Raw genomic sequence first — 16960 nt, forward strand, 5'->3', positions numbered from 1 at the left:
AGCCCCGACCCACTGAGGCATGAACTCTATGAGATGTATGAATGTGTGGTCACCCCAGGAAGTTCACAGCAAATTCCTTCAGCACTTTGATTCTGATCCTCTATGGGACAACCGGCTTTAATGAGCCTCAGTCACTCATGGCCCCATGACTCGTTCACCACTTATCTTCCGTGGATCAATTTGCATGATTGCTGGGATTGACTGAATCCCAGATTTCATGTACTTTCAAAATAAAACATATCCACCAAGGCAGACCCGCATGCAATGAATAGCAATTGTTCGCGTGCGCTTGGTGGATTTGCATTTATATACATGGTAAATTAGCTTTTGTTCAGAATATGTAGCAGGATATTTGAAAATCTTACTGACATTTCAGTCTTTAATAGCTTCAGTAGATAGCTACAGCTCATATGCCAAGAGGAAATGGAAGAAACAACCTCTCAATTACACTGAATAACGTTCTGTTCATGTTTTTTGCCTTTTGATATCAACATGATCGTACAGTTTTCTATGGAAATGTCATGGACATGAGCCTGTTTAGCTAGATCATGAAATATGACATTTGAAGACTTCCACATTCTTTAAATTGTAATTGCTTCCATGCCTGGGAGGGCTGCAGATGGCTCCACACTACGCCTATTTGCCCGGCTTTCTTTTCCCCTGCGTCCTCCCAGCATTTTCCCACCGTATGCACACTGCTGGTATTGACCCTCAACCCACTCCATCTCTCCTCTTCTCTCTGCTCTGATCCGTGACTCACAAAGACTATTTAACCTTTACCCAGCTAAGTGCAAGCCAGTACTTGGTTTCTACCCACTGGCTGCAAGCGCCAAATATCTCTTCTTCTTCTTTTTTTTATTGCTTTTGCTTGCTTTTATGGAAATACTTGAAAATATGACACTTCTGTATATATTTCATTGCCGTTTGCCTTTCTCTTCTGTATGTACCATAAAGTTCCTATAAGACAAAAACGAACAAATAAGCAGCAGCTTTCTATTTTCCACCTGAACATGTCAAAGGTCAGGAAACCTTTTCACTTTATGTATTCATTTGAGCTGGTCGTCCGTTACAGCTATGCGACACATTATCTGCAAGACATTCGCTCGACAAAAGGCCCATTAATAAGTACAAAAAGGAGATACTTTTCAAGAATGAATATCCATTCCCCTTTTCCCATGGTGTTTTCCCCTCGCACAACCAGGTAACACAAGCTATCAGGTGACGAGGGCGTGTCCTCTCACTGTTGGATCACATTAACTGCCACTCATCCGGTCAACACAGACACAGCAAACACACCCGTTCTCCTGTATTACCCTCGTCTTTTCGCGCAGCTTTACTAAACAAACTGAAGCGGCCGTGGTTCTGTCAACTCATGCACAGACACTTGACTGATCTACACTGTGATTGATGCTCTGGTATCACACCTTGTGGCGGCCCTCCTCTCTATTATCTCTCTCCAGCTGTACATCAATCTTTACCCTCTCTTCAGAGGCAGATTATTTGAAGGGAGACCTCCGCCTTACGTGGGACTGTAGATCAAAAAGAGAATAAACTGGAAGGGACCATCGCCTTGTGCTTTAGGAGGCTGATAAAATTGTAGACCAGCACTTACTCACAAATGCTGAAGCAGTCACCAGCGTGTTCTCGGACAATTGGATGAACTTGGTTTCTGTTTATCTACAGTTTGAAGGATCGTATATTGTGTTTTTGTTTTTTTTTTGGTGGTATGAGTCCTGCTAGTAATGTCAATCAGTTCAAAGCCAATTGATCCAAACTGTAATTGATCATTATTTCAACAATAATTCATATATTTTCTGAGATATTTAAGAAAACACGAGTTCAGTTTGTGGCACTTGCTTAGGAAACCCATACGTGCTCTGGGAGAACATGTAAACTCCACACAGAAGGATGATGGCTGACATATCTGCTTTATGAAAACGATGTTGCCCTTTAGGAACCTTTACATGGGGACCTCCAGCATGCGCTTGGACAGTTTGCTGCCTCTCTCATGGTTTTGTCACGGAAAACGATGGCATGCCCTCTCCAGGTAGTGGGACGAACCACAGAGCCTCCACAGGAAGCTCTCCGGCAGGATTCACAGTACGACTCCTGCAGCCCCAAGAGATAATTTCTGTTTGAATAATTGATGCCCTCCCACTTATGTGAAAATTTGTGTCTTATCATCTTGCTCACCATTACTGCTTTGGTGAATGAAATCTTGGCCACAAAATACTGTTCCTACTGATAAATTATTTAGTGCAGTTTCCCGCTTGTCACTTGCACTTGCAAAAAGCCTCCATGTTTTGGGGTGGAATTCGGGAGTGCTCTGGATATGCTGTGAAATGGAAGACGGTTACCGACATATGCATTTCTGGATCATTCGGTCATCTATTCTCGGAAGCATTTTGAGTTGTTGCTACTTTCCTTTTGATTTCATCATTTTGTGGTTTGCTTCTTTGTGTTTCTCGTGTTTTGGATTTATTTGTGTTTTGGACCTTTTCGATCACCCCTCTAGGATACCTTTGCCTCAGATTTTTACCTTTAATAAACTGTTAAACTTGGATATAAGTCTGCTTGTTGGGTTTGCCACTGATATCTGACAGCGTTTTCCAACCACACTGAACGTTTGCACCAACACACTGATTGATACCAGGGATTACTATCACAAATCCATAAGTGTCAGGCCAGCAGGTTGTATCGACATCCAGATTATTGATCCGGGGATTAGAATTGGGGACCTAGAGGGCATCAGTGCCGCTTTAAGCAGAGCCCTCTGTTTAGGGAAGCTGTGTGATCCCTCACAATCTCATTAACGGCGGACAGACACAGTCGAGTGGGTTAACTCAGTTGATCTTTTTCGCCAAAATCCCTGCAGTCATTTTGTGAGACGGGAGTTCCTCCAGCCATTCACTTCTGACAAGAGCCAAATTAATTTCATGGTCCGTCATTTTTGAATGTACAAAAAAATAAAAAATAATCCAGAGCTGCTTAATGGGCCTTTTGTAGAGCGAATTTTGTGGATTTTGATACTTTCTGAATATCCATTTTATAACAACAATATTGTACATTTTAATCAACTAATAAAAAAAAGAGGACGTATTCACACAGACGGCGTTGTAGACTGTCCCAATGTAAACCCAGCGCTGCTTTTCTGTGAGCGACACTCGTTAGCTCAGACGGCATCTGTTTTTAGAGAAGCAAAGTGCTGAGTGGGGCCTTTGTATAGAGATGGCTACAGCCGGGCCCTTGCTGTCTGGCCTTCCACAAGCTCAGCACCGCTCGCCAACAAGGCAGCGGAGGCCTGTGGGCACTGTTGAATAGCATGAGCTTGTGTGTATGCATGCATGCGCCACACGAGATGGCGAGATAGCAAGCTGCTAGGGTCTGCTACTTTGGTGCGGCCTTTCCTGAGCCGAGCTTCACATGTTTTTCAATAACTGGGGTTTTGCTTTATTTCCCGCCTACTGCTGTTGATCTGGGATCTTTTTTGGTTTAACGGAAAAGCTGTGAGACAAGAACTGTTGTGAATTACACATGTGTTGGAGGTTACTGTCTCTTTATTTATTGCGACACTTTGAAGTGTTTCTAAATCACATAAATATGCATAATTTCTGTCAAGGGCTTACAAAGTCACTTTGTAGAAGGATCTTTTGGGCACACTGCATATACTGAATGATGGTGTCAAACTGTGTAAAAAAAGGATGTGGATGAGAAGTGGGAAGGAGAGGAGTTGCGTCCAAAATTCCTACATAAACAACTCCGATGTTTAGTACAAATGCTGATAATTCATTGTTAATTCAGGAGATAACAAATATGGTCACTCGCCTATAAAAGTAGTCAAGGATTGTACTCCTTGTAAACTTGAAGCTGATTTCTTTTTTGGTCCATTGGTTATAACTTTTGTTTATTCACACTTGTTCTGCATGTTTCAGCTCAGCAGGGAGAAAAAAATATATATTTTGGTTGTCTGTACAGTATATTTTGCATAAGCACAAGAGTGCTCTGCAGATCCTCCAGGCTGGCAGGTAGCTGAGTCACAGCAGGTGTCCAGTTATTTATAAAGGGATACTGACCAATGGCTGTTGCCTCTTGCTGCAATGACAAAGAACGAGTACACATTTTGGCAGTAATACGCTAACTTATCACTATTAAAAAAATGCAACGCCGTTACAGTAAATGGTTACTTCTTCAATGTGTTGCACAGTACAAGAACATAGCCACAAATCTGTCATATTCCTTGTTTGTCTTTTTTTAAATTCCAACTCTAAGTAATATTAATATTAGCCTGTATCAACGCTTTATCTTATCAAGACGTGACTGCAGCTGTCTGTTTGTGGTTTATATCAGCGTTTTAGTTTTTTGCTTCTTCTTGTTATCACTAGTTCATTCACCCTTTAATTTTAAGAACAGGTGCCACGAAAAGTGTGTTCCCCTCACGCGAGCTTGTGCAGATGAAAATACTTGACTTTGATGATAGCTTATGACACTAAACAGACCAAAATATTGTGTGTTTATCACCGTTGATTCCTAACTGTCTGAACCTGAGTGAAACAATGATTGTGACCTACACAGTGAAAGCTCAGCAGCACAGTACCGCATATATTCAGACAATAATACACTATTAAATAGAAATGCACTAATAATACAAGTAACTACTTACTTTTTTATTTTCAGTAACTAGTTATCAATTAAAGCACTTGCACAAAAAGTCACTGGTAACTTCATTCGATTACTTGTTTTCTTTTTTCAACTCGCACAAAGAACTGAAGACGATTTTTAAAGTCAGTAGAATTAAAAATGGAATTCTTGTTTGTCACCACCGAAAGCATGAAAAACAGAAGACTTGCATATTGCGATGAAGTTTGTGCAACAAATGTGTTTGCAGTTGTTAATGAGATCTAACAGAGAACAGTGTTGGCTTTCCTTTGTAGATGTGTTTATGTCCATGATGACATTCTGATCCTGATAGTTGCTTTGACAGTTTGGCTCTAAAATCTCAAAGTTTTGCAGTGAGAATCCAAAACAAAAACACACCACTGATCGTTTTGCGTGACCTCTTAAGTGATTCTCTTTACATAGTAATTTGCTTTCTCGTTTAAAACTAAATGATTATTTAAAAGGAATGTTAGTTCAAAGACAGATTATAACTTGTCTGACTTATATAATGCTTAATGAGGATGACGGAAGAGGTGCCTGTGGTTAAAAAGCAAAACTTTAAAAAAATTTTCCTTACTTCCACAAGCATTTTTAAAGTATTACAAGACACACACAACCTGTCCTCCTTTTTACTAAGAAGAGACAGACCACATAATGCCGTTATTGGGACACACAGACACTTATTCATTCAAGGGTCACAAATGTATTGCATTAACATCACAGCATGGCATCATTTTCATCTGAATGGTTTTAAAAATGGCACGATTGTGATATTATTGTGCTGCAGTCCTGTGACTCCGAGCATTTCAGGCCACTGTGGGTTTGCATTGTCTGCCAGATTTGAATGCAGGTGAACGCTGCCTCGATGTGAATTTGTTTAATGGAAATCAAGGCACAGACTTGGAAGCAAATAAAGCAACTCTATGTGTGTGAATCCATGTGTGTACACTATATGTGTGTATGGATGTTGATTCGCCGCCTCAGTGATCCTGCGCACCGCACTGTGCGCCACAGGAAGCGGCAGCTCCACGGTACAACCGAGCCGCGGCAGCATCCAAACAAGTTATGCTGCGCCTTTTCATTTTGCTGCTTGGGTGAGGTCATAGCTCACGGCTGTCACATCATCCAGGGAGACATTTGCACACATCATCTGCAGCATTATTAGTGCCTCCTTTGTTATGTGATGTTATGTTGCCATAATAGCAACGCTTGGAGCTCCAGAGGTGAAAACCATGCAAGGGTCCGTTGAAATTTATTTGACCTTCAGGTGCATAAACAAATTAGGCACTTAGAAATGCCAAAACAAAGCACACAGACATGTCAATTCAGCCACCACAAAGGCTCCAGCGAGTACATTATACTGCTTTTGACATGGCACTACGTTTTGTCTCCGTGTAAATTGGGAGTACTTGTTCAGAAGTGGACTGTTCGCGTCAAGTCTATCCATTCTTGTGAAGTACGTGTTTCCGAGCTTTTGCTTTTAGTGAAGGGCAACTGCTGAGTGGATTGTAATTAGTCACTTTGCGTTAGACACGCACAGCCACAGACACACAAGTGATGGAAACTCTCTGATCCTGCAGGCGCCACAGAGTAGCATTCTGTTGTTTTCACTGTCGTCTGCAGAAACGTAATATATGACATATCTGCGTGCTGTCATGAAACAAACAAAAGGCGTGATTGTAGTGCAGATTTTTCTTAACAATTCTGTGTTTGGAGAAAACGTGTGGTCTACATTTGCCATTGATGTTTCAACGACTCAAACTGAAGCTGCGGATTATGAGAGAGCGTCTTAGTCATTCACAATGACCTGCATGTCCACAGATTGAACGTAGTCTTACGACACATGTGTCAAACCCATTTTAGTTCAGGGGCCCCATACAGCCCAGTTTTATCTCAGCGAGGCTGGACCAGTGAGAAGATACCAATGATATGCACTGATTTACATGCAAATAAGCAATGGGGACATTTTAATAAATTGCCATCTGAATTCTTCTTTGCCACAGTGATTTAATTCAGATTTATGTTGGTGAAAGCCTGTTGCCGTGTTGGCCTGTCCACTCTGATACCTTTTGTTCAGTGTGCCTGTTTTTCATACACCCAGCCTTTCTCTGACTTGATGCAGATGTAATTTTCTTCTTGTGACGATCCCAAATACATTGCATTGCATTTGTGGTATGTAGTGAATTTCGGGTAAAAGTTGGGTAACCGAACTGTAAGTGGTTTGTGTATGTGGGTCTTGTTGAATGTTGGATAATCTAGTAATACAGAAAGGCCATAACGATTGTGAAAAGCTATGACTTTTCTCTCAACTGGCAGGGACTCTGGAGTTGAGGCTAAACTGAAATACCACATCTGATGGGCTGTCAGTGGAAATCGAATCCATACATACACATATTCAGAAAAAAAAAGGAAAAAAAAAAACCCCTGAGGGAGGGAGGCACGCTTTATAGTGGAAAGCAAGTCTACGTCTTCCTTGATATATTCTAAAAATAGCAAATGCAGCCTTGACGTCTCCTGCTTGCTCGTTTCCAGATCAGATCGGTCTTTGCAGAGCGCTGTGCTGCAGGATGCACCATATGCGCAGCCTTGAGGTGCTTTGTTTGTCCGGCGCGAGACGGGATGAGGAGTGAGTCGCGTTCATGCTGGGATTTTGTTAAAACACGAAATAAAAGTGATCCCATTTGCTTTAATCTCACTTGGTTACAGTTACACAGTCAGACAGATGTAGGGAATGTAATATCTGCACGGGCACCGCTACGGGAAGCTTTTGTGTTTGCCCGTCACTTCTTCATCACACATTCTGAGAAGCCTTTTTTTTTTTTTTATGAGTCCTAAATTAATTAAAGCAATCCCCCTTTATCGGTGTTTCTAATATTAGTAGGCCTCAATTCTCTGTGCGACTCGTGTCTTTGTCTCTGTTAGGCGGAGGCGGCGTAGTCAATATTAGGCGTCTGTCTCCCAGGCGCCCTATAGGTCCATACCCTTTGCTGTTTGCGCACTCATGTAAACAGGCCTTCACTTCGTCTCACTCTCATGCTCAGTTTCTCATCAGCCTCCACCCACTTGAGGTCTCATTGCTTTCCTTTACATCTGTCTCCGTCTTTGCTTTCCCTTACGTGTCCTTTGTGTTGTTGCCGTAGATATGATGGTCTCCTGGGTGCAGGCTGCACAAATGTTCCGCAGCGTCATTCTGACATGTCCTGTCATCGAAAGCTGAGTCCCGCTCTCTCGCTTGACTTTCTCCATGGTAATAGAGCCACATAGTTTCTTTAGGAGTATGGGCTATCCTCAGTCTTTTGTAGATACATGGAAAATTGCATTGTGTGCTGCATTTTCAGTCATAATATAGACTTTTCATTTTCCATCTTGCACAATGTTGAATGTCACCCACTATAAATTAGACCAACTAAATCCATTTGAGTTCTTTTAGGATCTCATATAAGTTTTACCCGATCTGCACCTGCTTCATGCTAAGTTAAGTTTGCAGACGAGTGGAGCCTATCCCAGCTGACACTGACTGAAGGGAAGGCGCGCCCAGGACAGATCCCACAGATTGCTACGAGGCAATAGTGCCACTGCTTCACGTGTTTACCCTTTTGTACTTCTCTTGTATGTTGAAAATGTTTATGAAGACACTTTTTCTGAGACTTCAGGGTGTGTCACAGTATTAAGTCTCCCTAATCTGTGTTTTCCAAATCAACTTAAACAAAATTAGGACATGTTATGGAAAAATAAATTAAATATATCTACTAAAACTTTCTCTTTCCTGGTTTATTTTTTGTTTATTTAAAGTTAAACTGGACTGATCTACTGGTCGGGTATGCTTGTTCAAAGTTGTCGGTCATTAGAGCTATGTGCAATTTAATCACAGAAAACTGTGATGATAAATAATTTGCTGCAATATAAAATTCAGTCCTCTTCATTCAATAAAGGAGTTCTCTATAGTTCTCTTCATGGTATGTTCACACCACCTTCTTTTCTGTATTGTACTTGTATTCAGTTTGGGCAGGAAGGATTAAAATCCTGCGAGAAGAAACCAGAAGTCGCTATTTCCAAACATGGTGCTTCATTGCACGAGTCTGTGATCTGTAAAGGAAGTCACATGTTGGAAAGGTCCAATGTGGAGGAGTACATGTTTGTGTTAAATGAGGTTTTATAGCCTTGGGAGAGACCCTCCACCCTATCCCCACCCCCAGCTCAGCCTGCAGAAATCCAGAAATTAAAATGGAAATCAACGTGTGCGACAGCCCCTCTCACACTGACTTATTTAATGGAGTCGGGCATATGGCGAGCTATCTGTCTGCCTTCATTGTGCCACACAGCTTGTCTTTTAAAGTCACCCCACAAATCACGAGTTGTTTTCTTTCTAGTCTCTCTGTGTCTTCTTTTGTTGCTTCAGACCTCCCTCACTTCGCTCCATACACTCCTTGTGTTGGGGCTTTGAAATGAGTCTGATGATTGAAAACATACCTGGACACTTTTACAAAAAGCTCCCCCACATTGCAGAGGGCTTAGCGGAGGATCAGCCGAAGTGGAATGCTACATCCTATGGTTTCTTAATCTCGATTTATCTATCGTGCTCTTACTCTGCCTGCGTGTACATGTGACATTCATGATGACGCCATATTGCGCACTGTGTGGTGTTGAGTGGGAACGGCGGCGGTGGGAGAAGTGCCCCTTTAACCTCTGTAGGCAAAGAAGAAGGAAAAAAAAAATAAAAAATTCCAGGGGGCAGTAAATCTCTCTGATTAAACCCAGCTCTTGTAAACTGCTCTTTTTGTGTTGGACTGGACTGTGTGCGTTGTCTGTCATCTGAAGGATGCTCCCAGACTTGAAATTAAAAAGCCTTGGAATAGTCATGGTAACCAACCCCCAGTGTCTTTCTAACACGCACAGACACACACACACACACACACACACACACACACACACACACACACACACACACACACACACACACACACACACACACACACACACTACAAGGGGATGTATGGAGACCTTCAATAGCTGCTGGCAAGGCCAACTTCTCACTGGCCTGTGGTATTTGTCGATATCCTCATACACTGACATAAAGAAAAGTTGTTCTTTTTTCATAATTTGCTAAATGTGTCCAAATCCAATCCAACAATAGATAAAAGCACCCGTGACTATTTCAAAATCCTACATGAATTCAGACTCAGTTTCATGAACAATCCGAGTGACATATTCTCTGAACATTGCAGACAGCCATAATTTATTTGTTCCCAAGGGGGAAATGTATCTGTGTGACACAACGACATGGAGCAGTAAACCCAACCTGGTGAGCAATTTAATAAGATCGTCGATCATTCGCGGTGACGACAGGAACATGCAGACAGATGTACATGAGCACAGAACATGCACAAGTCGTAATAAATAACCAAAGCTTGCATTCAGACCTCATCCTCACGGCATCACAGACGGTATGTTTAATACTGATCAGACCAACCTTCAGGCCTTCAGCTGTCTACGAAGCAGAAATCCCACCAATTGTTGTCAATTATTTTTAGTTTTTCTTTTACACTAATAGGAGTTTCAGCACTGAATGCATTTTGTCATTGTTGAACTTGGTCCAGTAGCGACTAATGAAGACTTTTGATTGAATCAGCGTGTTTCTCGTTGTTTGACCATTTCAAGGTCAGTTGATGTGTGAACATCAGACTTAATTGGGGCTAAGATGCTCTAGGTGCAGGATTTTACAACTAAAACACAAGGGAGCGTGAATATGAAGTCCAGGCACCACAGAAGACACCCTACTTGAATTTAATGTCAGCTTTTTATATTAAAGTTAATAAACAAAGCATTAAAGTGGTCTTTCCACAGGTACTTGCAAATGTTTGCGACAATTCATGACAAGGGTTTTGATACAGGACGTTTTCACCCTCACTAAAACAGTAAAGGACCAATGAAATAGTCTTCTTTTTGAAGGCCCCTACTCTTGTATGTTCATGACATATGTTTTCACTGTAATAGATTGACAAATCTGAAAAAAAATGGGGTGATTTCAGAAAAAGAAAAGGTTGAAGTGACATCCTAATGACATAGGATCTGGTTATGATCACCTTTTAAGTTGTTATTATTCATAATGCTGATCTGGCACTTTGTGAGGTAACAGAGTTTGCACGTGTAAATCATTTTGGATAGAAATCAGATGGAAGTAAGAATCTGGGTGAGGAGGCAGTCGAGTCGTGTGTTCAATGTATTTTTTGGGCAGCTGCTAGTTTCACTGAATGCTGAGGCCCCTGAGCCTCTGGGATTACACACACACACACACACACACACACACACACACACACACACACACACACACACACACACACACACACACACACACACACACACACACACACACACACACACACACACACACACACACACACACACACACACACACACACACACACACACACACACACACATTTCTATTCATGCCTGGGGTCAGTTATTCTATCACAGTCTGCAAAATCCCCTCTTCTACCACACCAAACATTGAGGCACATGCAGTTTACGGCTCCCAGTGGAAAAATAAACCCAGGGAGCTAATTGAAACAGCGAATACATAGTAAATCAAAGAGGTATTGCAGCAGATCTCAATGCGTTTGGCTTTACTCATCAAATGTGGAGATCAAACTGTAGTTAGTGGACGGAGATCCAGGGACTTCAGAAGAGACAGTGGCCTTTTTCTTTGGTGCGTATGTTTCACATTCACACGGTTGCCATGGATATATTTTGGATTCTTCCCGAGATCAAATCTAATTTTGCTTTGTGGATCTTTCTGAAGGTTAATCAAACAGATTCCCAATATTTAATCGAGCTTATGTGCTTCTGTAATGTGACACACTAAAATAGAAAGTTGTTCTATCATCTTCCTTTCAGTTTACTCAATACCCCCCCAAAATTAAGGTATGTTGGCAGGAATCAATATATTTGACTGATTATATTACATCTGTCTGTTATATCACTTTTGCCAACTTAGGGTTACTGCAGGTTGTGCCAATCTCAGCTGACCATGAGGGAGGATCGCCAGTCCATCACAGTGGAACTACATAGAGAAACAACCGCACAGTCACACATAATACACATCGATGGGCAATGAAAAAACACATACTTGCTCAGGGAGAACATGCAAACCCGTCGTTTACCCGAATTCCAAATTTTCTCCATGTTAGGTGAGAGTACGAACCATTACACCACTTTGCGACTCTAATGTAATGTCTCAATCAATTTGCTTTGCAATACATTTTTAAGACAGGGCATCCTTATTTGTGGCTTTTTTCGACAAGACAATACCAAGTGCTTCACACTAACAAAGATACAATCAATGCTGCAGCAAATGCAGTATGAGGAAAGAGGAAAAAAAATGTGAAAAGGTACAAACATCTAAGCATAATTAAAAATTCATAACGGGCTAAAAATAAGGCACATCATTAAATGAGTAATTACTTTAACTAATGTGTAATCTGTTGTATATACACCATTATATATGATAATTTGTTATTAAAACCCCCATGTGTTATTTATAGCTGACTGGTGTGACTCGAAAAGGTTTCAACCTAATATATTACATGCATAAACAGTACCGTTTGAAGTGATTAGGGTATATTGTCTTTACAAGAACGAATAGGCACCAATGAGGTACAAAATAATGATATTGTGTGATAGATTTGATGGATCCATTTTAAACAGTAGATGGGATTCAGGGTCATTTGTTCTGTGCTGAAGTGTTTTATCACTGAGAAATGTAACAATTTCCATTTTTAAATAATGTCCATTATAATCTCTGATGGCCTTATGTTTACATCAAAAGCGTCATGCTGTGTTAAGATAATCTGCTTCTGTTGTAAGAGGCCTATCACGTAAATATAAGAATATTCTCTATGATTGGCTGAAAGTAAGTGAATGGACGAGTTTCCTAAAATGTTGAACTATGTCTTTAACAGTGAGCTGCAGTCTCTGCTCCTGGAGGTCGTCCTCGTCGTCCGTATGTCTCTTTTTTGTCTCCATGGCAACGCACTGGAGCATGGGGTCAGCTCAGTTAGGTTTGCTCTTCTGTTTGCCCCCCCCTTCCAGTTCTCCTCCTCCGTGGCTCTCTCCTCCCCCCTTCTCTTGTGCCCTGATGATGAAGCGCTTTTAGATTTGCCCGTTAATAATGCATGTTTCTGATCCCAGCTCTCTCTTCATTTTTTCATGTTTGTTCTCACTCCTTCTCACACACTCTCTCTCTCTCTCTCACTCTCTTGCACTGTCTTTCTGAGGCGCTCTCTTTTCCCCGCATTCTCCGTCTTCCTCTCATCTTCCTCGCCCTGCCTTTCCTGCCACAGTTTTCTGACTTCTCGGTGCATTTCTGCCTCCGTTCATTAACATCTTGCACTCATTTTTTCCTCTTTCCCCTCGATTTCCTCCTGCCTCCCCTTAGTCTCATTTCGATTTGTTTCAGTTCAGCTGCGATAGAGATCAATACAGCTCAGTTCGAATCAGATCAGTCCATGTGGTTGAATTTAGTCGACCCGACCTCATACGTCTCAGATATTCCCTTGAATTCAGCTCAAACTAAAGTATTTTTTCTCCATGGTGCCAGCATTGCACATCATACAACCTTTATTTCCTTTTGCTTTGTACACCTTCTTCCCTTTCATGGGTCATGGTTGGGGTTGGGTCATGTGAGTTTCTCTGATTCCTCAGTGTGACACCAGCTATTCTCCCGAGTCGATAGTTCAAGAGGAAGTCCTCCTCTCTCATGTTTTTGTACGACCAGACAAGTTCAAACACCTCAGCCTCAGCCATTAACGGCCGCTCGCATAACTCACCATCTTTCCCCGCGGAGCTTACTACAGTTTTAATGGCTTTACGTCGAAATGGGCCGGCGTTCTTTGTCTGTCACATTTGTTTTGCTAATGTGAGATGAATGGAGACTCCCTCTGGAGATTATGATAATGCATTCACGGTCACGGAGGGAAGGCGGTTTGTGCCGAGGTGGGAGGCAAAGTGTGCATGAGTGTGAATGTGTTTTGGGTGTTGGGGGGGGTAACTTTTCATTTGTGCGTGTCCCCCGCTGGAGGTAAAAGTAATAAAAAATGACACGAGACATTTGGGTTATTGAGTGAGGAGCTTGTGTTCAGCAGGACAGAGTCATTTACTTGGTATTCCCCCGAGAAGCAGGGGCTGCCCCGCTCGTGTGCGACACTGGCCTTATATTAGAAAGAAATTAGATTCTGGTAGCTTTGAGTGCCAAATGAGATCCTCAGTTACTTGTAGTTTGTTAACTTAATTTGAAGAACTAATTTCCAGAGTAATTGTTTTGTCAATTTAGGGCTGCAGTACCTTTTACATGTATAAATAGATTCATCATTGCCTGATGAATCTGAATTTTATGAATGTGTCAGAAGTGCTTCTCCGAGTCCTTAAATTTTATTTGATGCTGAACTGATGATATGAGGATAATATTCTAAGTTTGCATAATTGTAAGCTCTGATAGGTTTTTCTTTCTCTGTCAAATTAGTCGTTAAAAAAAACAACAACCCAAAAATCCATCAGTGCTGCAAAATGTCAGAGGGAATCAAGTTACTACGAACATATATTTGATCATATTATAGTTTGTTTGAGATGTACTTTGTCATTCCATTGTAGTAGTAGTGCGTGCATTACGCATATCTTTGTTTTGCGTCTCTCTGAGAGAAATTTATTCTTGATTATTATTATTCATTGCATTTTTTCTTTTGTTTGCTGCAGGTTTGGAAATCCATCTGAAGACAGCTCACAGCTGAGGTTTAATCCACACAGGTCAGTGAAGGATTTTTTTGAAGCTCTATCATTATTGATTTGTTTATTTTGTTAATCCAGTTTCAAGTGAAATGGTACAATGCTATTAATAAAAGCTTTATTTGGATGCACTCCTTATGCAAACAAAATGCACACAGAACATATTTAAGAAAGAGCCTTCCCATCAGAATGCTTCAAAGCACTAAATAGCAATGAATAACAATAAGAATAGAGGAAATGCTTATTAATGGAGTCTTCATTGCAATTTGGAAACACAAAAGGATTCAAAATCGATTAAAAAAAATAAATAGATAGATGAATTGATGGATAGATACAAGTGAACATTTTGTATTCAAAGTTGACATGATAGAAGATGGAAAAATAGGAAAACGGGAGGATTTAAATGAGCTTGACAGTGAGAGCATCTCCAGAGCGGTTGTACAGTGCTCCTGGTCTCCAGTGATCAGCATCGTCATATCATAATTTGTCCAAGGACGGAAAGGTAATAAACCTTCAACAAGGTCATGGCTGGCCAAGACTCAATGATACAGCTGGGGAGCGAAGGCTAACCCATAAGGTTCAGGCCAACAGATGTAGAGAGACTGTGGCTGAAACTGCCACAGACGTTGATGCTTGTTCTGATAGGAAGCTCACACCAGGAGGATACGCCTTGAAGTTGCTTTTAAAACTATCAACAGTGTTGTCCTTTGGCCATCAGGACATCTTTTCCAAATAGAGAGCAAAGTTTGTTCACACGGACTCTGAGCCTGACAGGGAGCCAGTGCATGCAAATCGGTATATTATTATTATTGTTTTAAATCACATTCAGCTAAATTTAAACACAGTTAGAGAGTCAAAAGTCCTTTATATGTCACACACAACAATTATACAAAGTATAATGTGCAGTGAAATGCTTTAATCACCTGTTCTGGACCAAAACAACAGTTTTTTACAGGATGGGAGAATAAGAATAAAAATCTAAAATTCACATCATGAAAAAATAGCACACTCTATGACATTAATAACAATTAATTAAAAAAAAAAAAAGGAAAGGAAATTAAGGCACACAAAAGATAAATAGATAAATACACATGGGTAGACCAGTGTTGAATAGTGCAAATAAACTGTATATACAAGGAAATTTGCCGGGTCTATTTAACAGGTTGTTTATGAATCCAACAGTGGCAACACCAAAAATCTAATTACACCGAGCATAAAGCTTCAGTGACATTAATGCTTTCATAGTTAGATTGTCACTCTGCAGCCACTTTTTCTGCTTTGTTCAAGGTGATGTTATTAAATGTGTTACATCTGTCGTCCGCTTTGTCTATTTCATTTCTGCCTGTCAGCGATATGTTATTACACAATGAATTGAGCTGTTTTCCCTTTAGGTTCAGTTTAGTGACAAATTGCCTTTTTGTATCAGCTTCTCAGATGATGCTTGTGCTTAAAAGGAAAGGTCAGTTAGCCTGGATGAAAAGTGCTGAGTGTTGGTGGGTGACTCACAGCTGGCAGTGACTGATTTATACCCTTTGCAGTCCTGCCTGCACCATGTTTGTAACTGCACTATGTAAACTTAACGAGTGGTACGTTAACAAGCCAAGGACAGTTGCTTAATGCACGCTGTAACCTTTGTGTGGCAGTGATTTGAGTTTCACCTGGGAACTGTCTAAGTGTTCGATTTTGCTCTAAGGGGAGGAAATATCAGTGATCATATATTGTGACGTTCAGGAGCCAGAAGTTTAAAACGTCACACCTCAGCATCGGTTTCTTAGGTGCGATACATTTGTGCTAAATCATGCTAAATCCTTAGCCAGCCGGTAACAGGATGCCGACACTCTGAAAAGTGAGAGGACAGTATGATTACTCAGCATGTGTTTTTGGAACCAGGACTTTGTTTAAATATGGCTGGGAAAAAAAAAAAATAGGAGCCACATGTCCTGGCATCACCTGCTGTTCATCTGCTGCTGCACATACTCCTGTGCGCACGCACACACACACACACACACACACACACACACACACACACACACACACACACACACACACACACACACACACACACACACACACACACACACACACACACACACACACACACACACACACACAAGCAGTGGATACAATTCAACCCATGTAATGCAGGGGATTTTAAAGTTTAAATGAGGTTTTTCCCAGTGAATCAGTCTCACACTGATTCACTCGGGCATATTGTGGACTACAAAGAATCACACAGAGGAGGTTTTCCTCTTCGATAAGCCGTCTGGATTCCTGTTGGAATACCTTGGATTGACAAATACGGGGCTTACACTAATGAGTGCAGATAAAAAGCTGCTCGCATGCTGCATCCACCTTGCGGAAAACCCATAAAACATGTTTGTCAGCAGGGAGCAATACTCTTTGTAAGTAGAGCACGCTCAGCAGAGTATTACATAACACACCGCTACAGTGTCTCCACCTTCCATTACTACCGTTGTTACCTGAACAGTCCCATGAGTGCCCTCCATATTATTGAACTGAGCCA

The 16960-nt window shown here is 41.2% G+C and overlaps 1 protein-coding gene across 1 annotated transcript in view; it reads left to right on the forward strand.

Moving 5' to 3' along the window:
* Positions 1-16960, forward strand: part of nrcama (neuronal cell adhesion molecule a) — a gene marked incomplete at its 3' end in the record, with an annotated part of 50696 nt that overhangs the window by 9291 nt on the left and 24445 nt on the right. Inside the window, exon 3 of the mRNA XM_080491680.1 lies at positions 14407-14457. The remainder of the gene's footprint in view (positions 1-14406; positions 14458-16960) is intronic.

Source organism: Lipophrys pholis (genome assembly GCF_963383615.2).
Source record: "Lipophrys pholis genome assembly, chromosome: 22".
In the NCBI taxonomy this organism is placed as follows: Eukaryota; Metazoa; Chordata; class Actinopteri; order Blenniiformes; family Blenniidae; genus Lipophrys; species Lipophrys pholis.